We start from the raw sequence: 8,402 nt of genomic DNA, 5'->3' as shown, positions 1-8,402 counted from the left end.
CTAGATCCGTCCCTGTATTCTTCCATAACAAATATTGTGCATTAGTACTAAGGAATTATGCGTATTGAGTATATACATAATTTGTTGTAGAGTTTAATTTTGATTATTAAGGACATTACTGTAATTTTACTTACTTAATATAAAGAGTAAATTACACTGGCCTCCCTGAGATTTGAAAAAAAACCTTATCAAACCATAAAAAGAAACCTAATCAAATGTCATTAACAATTTTTTTTTTTCTCCTTAAAATATAATAATAGGAATTTGGTATGAAAATTGATACTTTGCATTTCAATGGCATTTCATGGTATTTTTGTCATTTCATGTCAAAATATAAGGTTATTAAGGTTGATAAATGCTAAATGTAGCACTTTCAAGCCCTTTAAGTTGCATATGATAATTCCTTAGTGATACCTTATATAGTATGAGTTTTGTCGGGAGTGTGAACGGCATCACTTGTTAGGAGCTATGTCTAGGAGAGACATAATGCCTCTTCACCGCATCTTGATTGTGGAAATATTTGATGTATGGGGTACAGACTTCATGGGACCTTCCACCTTCTTTTGGCCTTGCATACATTCTTGTGGAGGTGGATTATGTCTCCAAATGGGTTGAGGCCACTGCTACCAATAACCACAGTGTTGAGGTCAAGTTCATTTAAATGAACATATTTAGTCGTTTTGGTATGCATAGGCTCTCATTAGTGATGGAGGTGCACATTTTTGTAATAGGTTCATCAAAACCTTACTCATAAATACTTCGTCACTCATAAGGTTCAAATGAACATATTTAGTCGTTTTGGTATGCATAGGGCTCTCATTAGTGATGGAGGTGCACATTTTTGTAATAGGTTCCTCAAAACCTTACTCATAAATACTTCGTCACTCATAAGGTTGCCACACCTTATCATCCTCAGATAAGTGGTCAAGTTGAAGTATCCAATAGGGAGATTAAGCACATATTGGAAAAGACGGTTAGGCCGGATCGAAAAGATTGATCCTTCAGACTTAATGATGCACGTTGGGCCTACCGAAGAGCTTACAAGACTCCCATTGGCATGTCACCATACCGTTTTGTTTATGGAAAAGCTTGCCATTTTCCGGTTTAGTTAGAGCACAAGGCTCTTTGGGCTATTAAAAAATTCAATTTTGACATGAAAATGGCCGCCTCTAATCGAAAACATATTTTAAGTAAGACCTTTGTGCCGGTACAAAAGTTGTGGTTATTCAATTCTAAACTCTGCTTTTTTCCTGGTAAGCTCCGTTCTTGATGGGATGGTCCATTCATAGTCACACTCACCTCTCCCCATAGGGCTGTGGAGCTAAAGGATCCTAAGGATGGAAAACTGCTTAAGGTGAATGGTTATCGCTTGAAGCCTTAGGTGGAAGGTAATGTGCCTAAAGAAGATATGGGGACTGCCAACTTGACAGATCCCGTCTATTTGGATTATCAGAAAGTCAAGGTCGTGTCTTGCTAGACGTTAAATTTAGCGCCTAATGGAAACACATTGTGTCTCCATTTGTAATTGTACATGTTTCATTTCACATAAAAAAAAAAGAAAAAAAAAAAAAGAAAGTGAGTTGGGGGTTTGGAGGGTTAGAATTAATTTTCAAAGTCATTGGGCATTACAGAGTGTTACGACAAACACAGCAAACCAAGTTACAATTACGAAACATGACATAAAAATAAACACACCATACACAAAGAACACAAAGTTTTATACGTGGTTCGACAAAGCCTACGTTTACGGCAGAAATCTGACGAAAGTCTTCACTATGTGTAAAATTGGAGATAACAAGTTTCAGTCCACTCACTCTCTTTCTGTACGATTTTCAGTGTCTCACTCTTCCCACTCCAAACCTTAAACGTCCTTATATATCGGGTTACAAGAGAGTACCAAATATGGTCCACAACCCACAAGCAAAAAGGGGTCAAAAATTGTGCATGACGAGCTTTCATATAATCATTTTCAAAACAAAAAAAATTAATCAAGCCAGAACACACCATTGATGCATCTTTTTACGTGTGTGGTTCACTATTGCTTTTCCCCTAGCATGCTGCAATCACCTGTTTCAAATTTTATGAGGCAAAAAAAAGACATAGGCACTGCTGTGCAATCAAAAGTAGTTTATTATCTACAAAACAAACTTTAACAGTTGTTGTGCTATGGAATGTAGCAGTTACAGTTCAGATTAATAGTTCATCAGAAAAATTGTTAGGCAGAGCTTTTCTTTTGTAAATTGAACTATCAAACAGTTATTTTCTTCCATTCAACAAACACAATGGACCATAGTATTACAAAATTTTACCATCATCAAAGGCCATAAATTAAATAAATTAGTTTTTAACTACTTTATTGAACCAGAATAACTTGTTTTCAGGGAAAGAAAAAGAAAGTCAAAGATCTAGCATAAATCAAGTAAATACACCTTAGAAGAAAATTTCAAAATAGAAACAACTGTTGGGTTTATTTCCTTCTATATCGAGGAAAGCCCAAGTGGGTTTTATTAAAGCCCAAAGCCCAGCTCTTTAGGGTAAATAACCCTAAGGAAGTCAGAATAAAAGAGGGAGAGAGATCAGCCATTTTTTACACAAGAGAGAAGAAAAACGCAGGTTTTTTTTCTTCTATTCTGCCCAGATTTCATTAAACGTCTAATCCCACTTCATCCGTGGTCCGATCAAGTTGAAATTTAGAGGAGAGGTTCACGACTCAATGAGTTAAAATCTGAACAGTGGAGATCGGATTTTGAGCTCGGGAACAGTGATTTGTGCCCATGAACAGTAACCGGGTTTTGGTATTTTTCTCTCCAATTCTCTTTGTTTTTGCCAAGATTGATGATATCTTGATGAGATGTATTGTAGCCTCTAATTGTGATTAGACAAGACTTTGTGTACCCATTATTTAGTTGATAGTGGAGATTTCAACTGGACTAGGTCTCTTGGTTTTTGTTCCTCACACTGGGAAATTTTTCATGTAAAAAATTGCTTGTGTTCTTGTGGTTTAGTGTGATTGATTTTCTTTTATATTATTTTTTAGCACATATAAAATTAGAGATACACTATATTTGCTTGCATATAGGAAGAAGAGTTATTCCGCTATATTTGTTTATTGTTATCTCTCCCAACAAAGTGGTATCAGAGCGCCAGGTTGACAGATTGCCAGGTTAATAGTTTGAGTTATGGAAGCAAATACGAGTAGAATGATTAATCTCAGTGGTTCAAATTATCACATATGGAAAAGAAAAATGGAGGATCTTCTTTATGTGAAAGATTATTACCTACCGGTGTTTAGTGTTGAAAAACCAGAAAACAAGTCTGACATGGAATGAACTTTGTTACATCGACAGGTGTGTGGGTATATGAGGCAGTGGGTAGATGATAATGTTTTGAACCATATTAGTGGAGAGACAAATGTACGTTCTCTATAGAGTAAGCTTGAACAACTATATGCTAGAAAGACTGGAAATAATAAATTGTTTCTGATTAAGTAGATGATGGCTTTGAGATATCAGGACGGGACTCTTTTATCTGATCACCTGAATACATTCCAAGGAATTATTAATCAGCTGGCTGGAATGGGTATTAAGTTTGATGATGAGATACAAGGGTTATGGCTGTTTGGTTCATTACCGGACTCGTGGGAGACGCTCAGAACTTCATTGTCTAACTCCATTCTAGAAGGTGTAATCACAATGGATATGGCCAAGAGTTGTTTGCTAAATGAAGAGATGAGAAGAAAAATACAGGGATCCTCTTCACAGTCAGAGATCTTGGTTAAAGAAAAGAGGGGGAGAAGTAAGAGCAGAGGTCTGAAGAACAGAGATAACAACAGAAGCAAGTCCAACAAGTTTGCAAATGTTGAGTGTTATCATGCGGGAAAAAGGGACACATCAAGAAATATTGCAGGCAATTGAAGAAAGAAAACAAGAATGAGAAAGGGAAGGGAACAAAGAATAGGGATGACAAAGATGGTGATGACATAGTTGCTACCTCCACTCCTGCAGACTTCCTCATTGTTTATGATGGTGAGATGATAAATGTTGCATACAATGAGACCAGTTGGGTGATTGACAGTGGTGCCTCCATTCATGTTACATCTCGGAAGGATTTCTTTACATCTTATAAATCTGGTGATTTTGGAACAGTAAAGATGGGCAATGATGGCTTGGTTAAAGCCATTGGAATTGAGGATGTGTATCTGAAGACGAATAATGGCACGAAGTTAGTTCTCAGAGATGTGAAGCATGTTCCTAACATTCGTTTGAATTTGATTTCTGCAGGTAAACTTGATGATGAAGGGTATTGCAACACTTTCAGTGATGGCGAGTGGAAGCTCATTAGGGGTGCTATGGTTGTGGCTCGAAGCATGAAGCACTCTGCACTGTACGTTCTGCAAACAAAGATCTCCAACGACATTGTTAATGCGATGGAGGATAATGATACAACAGAGTTGTGGCACAAGAGACTGGCTCACATGAGTGAGAAATGATTAGCTCTACTTGGGAAGAAAAGTCTACTATGTGGACTGAAAAGTACACTTCTGAAAAGGTGTACTCACTGTTTGTCAAGGAAGCAGAGCAGAGTCTCCTTCAAGAATTCCCCTCATTAGAGAAAGTCAGAGATACTGGATTTAGTACATTCAGATGTGTGTGGCCCTATGAAGATGAGAACACTTGGTGGCTCCAGATACTTTGTGACCTTCATAGATGACCATTAAAGGAAGTTGTGGATTTATACCTTGAATTCAAAAGACCAAGTGTTGGCTGTATTCAAGCAATTCCAAGCCCTAGTTGAGAGACAGACTGGGAAGAAACTGAGATGCATTCGTACTGATAATGGCGGAGAGTATTCTGGTCATTTTGATGAGTATTGTAGACAGCAGGGTATCCGGCATCAAAAGATAACTCCGAAAACTCCTCAGTTGAATGGCGTAGCAGAAAGGATAAACAGGACACTGGTTGAGAGAGTGAGATGTTTGCTTTCACAAGCCCAGTTGCCAAAATCCTTTTGCGGGGAGGCATTGAGCACAGTTGTTCATGTGTTAAATCTTACATCCTGTATTTCTCTATAGTTTGATGTGCTAGACCGAGTTTGGACAGGGAAGGATGTTTCCTATAATCATCTGCGTGTTTTTGGGTGCAAAACATTTGTGCATATTCCAAAAGATGAAAGGTCCAAACTTGATGTGAAAACGCGACAGTGTATATTCCTTGGCTATGGCCAAGATGAGTTTGGGTACAAGCTTTATGATCCAGTTGAGAAAAAAATTGTGAGAAACAGAGATGTCGTATTTGTAGAAGATCAGACGATTCAGGATATTGAGAAAGCAGGGAAATCTATGTCCCAGCAAGGTGATACATTGACTGATGTGGATCCAGCTCCTCTAAAGAATCTGCCATCTCAGGTTGAGAATGATGTTCATGATGACCACCAGTGTACAAGTGATGTGGATGTTCCCCTACAGGTTCAGAGAGATGTTGAGACTGATGAGCAATTGACAGCGCCATAGATTCCACCAGAGATTCCATCTAGGAAGTCTCCCAGAGACCGATGTCCTTCCACTTAGTATTCAGCAGAGCAGTATGTGTTATTGATTGACGAGGGAGAGCCTCAGTGTTTTGCAGAAGCCATAGAAGATGAACACAAGATGGAGTGGGTTGAGGCCATACAAGATGAGATGCAGTCATTGCATGATAACCACACTTTTGAGTTAGTGAAGCTACCTAAAGGAAAAAGAGCTTTGGAAAACAAGTGGATTTACAGGAAGAAGCCAAATGGGTTCTCTTCATAGCCACGGTACAAAGCTAGATTAGTTGTCAAAGGGTTCGGTTAGATAAAAGGTATTGACTTTAATGAGATCTTCTCTCCAGTCGTAAAGATGTCATCGATCTGTATAGCACTCGGCCTAGCAGCTAGTCTTGACTTGGAAGTTGAGCAGATGGATGTGAAAACTGCCTGCCATCATGGTGATTTGGAGGAAGAGATTTATATGAAGCAGCCAGAGGGTTTCAAAGTGAAAGGGAAAGAGGATTATGTATGCAAGCTGAAGAAAAGCCTATATAGTTTGAAACAAGCACTGAGACAGTGGTATAAGAAGTTTGAGTCTATTATGGGGGAGCAAGGCTATAAGAAGATAACTTCTTATCACTGTGTATTTGTTCAAAAATTCTCTGATGATGATTTTATTATTCTACTACTTTATGTGGATGACATGTTGATTGTTGGTAGGAATGCTTCAAGGATTGACCAGTTGAAGAAGCAATTGAGTAAGTCATTTGCTATGAAGGATTTGGGACCAGCAAAGAAAATTCTTGGCATAAGAATCAGTCGTGATAGGAGTGCCAAGAAGTTATATTTGTCACAGGAAGAGTACATTGAAAAAGTGCTTCAGAGGTTCAATATGGACAACACTAAAGTGGTTAGCTCTCCTCTTGCTACCCACTTCAGACCGAGTACAAAACAATGTCCTTCTACAGATAAGGAAAATGAAGACATGGAAAGAGTTCCTTATGCCTCAGCAGTAGGAAGTTTGATGTATGCACAAACCAGATATAGCCCATGTAGTTGGTGTAGTTAGCCGATTTTTGTCAAATCCGGGAAGAGAACATTGGAATGCAGTAAAGTGATCATGAGGTATCTTTGAGGCACTTCCAGTTTGAGACTTGGTTTGAGAAACGGACAACAATTATTAGTTGGCTACACAGATGTAGATATGGCAGGGGATGTGGATACTCGTAAGTCTACTTCGGGTTATTTGATCACTTTTGCAGGTGGGACTGTAGGTTGGCAATCGAGACTTCAGAAGTGTATTGCTCTTTCTACGACAGAGGCAGAGTTTATTGCAGCAACGGAAGCGACTAAAGAGTTGCTATGGACAAAGAAATTCTTGAGAGAACTTGGTTTCAAGCAGCAGAGGTATGTGTTGTTTTGTGATAGCCAGAGTGCTATTCATCTTGCTCAGAATTCTAGTTTCCATGTAAGATCTAAGCACATTGATGTACGACACCATTGGATTAAAAATGCGTTGAATAATAAGTTACTTGAACTTGAGAAGGTTCACACTGATGATAATGGTTCTGATATGTTGACAAAGACCCTACCAAGAGAGAAGCTTGAAGTTTGTTGTTCGATCGCCTGGATGGCGATTGCCTCCACATAGTGGAAAGGGGGAGATTTGTTGGGTTTATTTCCTTGTATATGGAGGAAAGCCCAAGTGGGTTTTATTAAAGCCCAAAGCCCAGCTCTTTAGGGTAAATAACCCTAAGAAAGTCAGAATAAAAGAGGAAGAGAGATCAGCGGTTTTTTACACAAGAGAGAGAAGAAAAACGCAAGTTTTTTCTATTCTGCCCAGATTTCATCAAACGTCTGATCCCACCGTGGTCCGATCGAGCTGAAATTTGGGGGAGAGGTTCACGACTCAATGAGTTAAAATCTGAACGGTGGAGATCGGATTTTGAGCTCGGAAACAGTGATTCGTACCCGTGAACAGTAACCGGGTTTTGGTATTTTTCTCTCCAATTCTCTTTGTTTTTGCCAAGATTGATGATATCTTGATGAGATGTATTGTAGCCTCTAATTGTGATTAGAGAAGACTTTATGTACCCATTATTTGGTTGATAGTGGAGATTTCAACTGGACTAGGTCCCGTGGTTTTTGTTCCTCACACTGGGGAAATTTTTCACGTAAAAAATTGCTTGTGTTCTTGTGGTTTGGTGTGATTGATTTTCTTTTCTATTATTTTTCAGCACATATAAAATTAGAGATACACTATATTTGCTTGCATATAGGAAGAAGAGTTATTCCGCTATATTTGTTTATTGTTATCTCTCCCAACAAAAACAAACAGAATCTCTAATTGGAAGGGGTGTGGTGTTTGAGAGAGGGGGTTGATGGAATTAGCATATAAACATGACTAAAAACTATCGCCATTAGTATATGTGCATAATGCTACTAGTATACAGTTGAATCAGTTAACATACTAATAAAGATAAAACTTAATCTGACTACATAGAATCTGCAAGCTAATACAGTTAAATGCCCAAAAAGAAACTGAAGATTTTAAAAGAATAGAGGCAAACCTCTGGGGCCATCCAAAAAGGAGTCCCTCTGCAGGACTTTATATCATTAAATTTGGTTGCCTGAGAAGATACACAAGATAACATTTTCAGTAGTTTAACATCTATATATATATATAGAGAGAGAGAGAGAGAGAGTTGCTTAAAAAACTAACCTTTGCCATCCCAAAATCAGCAAGTTTTACATATCCATTTACATCCACCAATATATTGGCACATTTTATATCCCTTAAAAAAAAAAAAAAAAAGCCAGAGACTTAAAGAAAGAAATCTGCAAAACATACTACCAAGTATCAAATGGGATTAGGCGGGAATTTTTGGTTTTTC

The sequence above is a fragment of the Cornus florida genome, unplaced genomic scaffold (assembly GCF_030987335.1).
Source record: "Cornus florida cultivar Cherokee Brave unplaced genomic scaffold, ASM3098733v1 CherokeeBrave_3.0.0_Hap2_Chr02, whole genome shotgun sequence".
NCBI classification, from domain to species: domain Eukaryota; kingdom Viridiplantae; phylum Streptophyta; class Magnoliopsida; order Cornales; family Cornaceae; genus Cornus; species Cornus florida.
The sequence above is the reverse complement of the archived record's forward strand: the minus strand, read 5'-3'. Positions refer to the sequence as shown.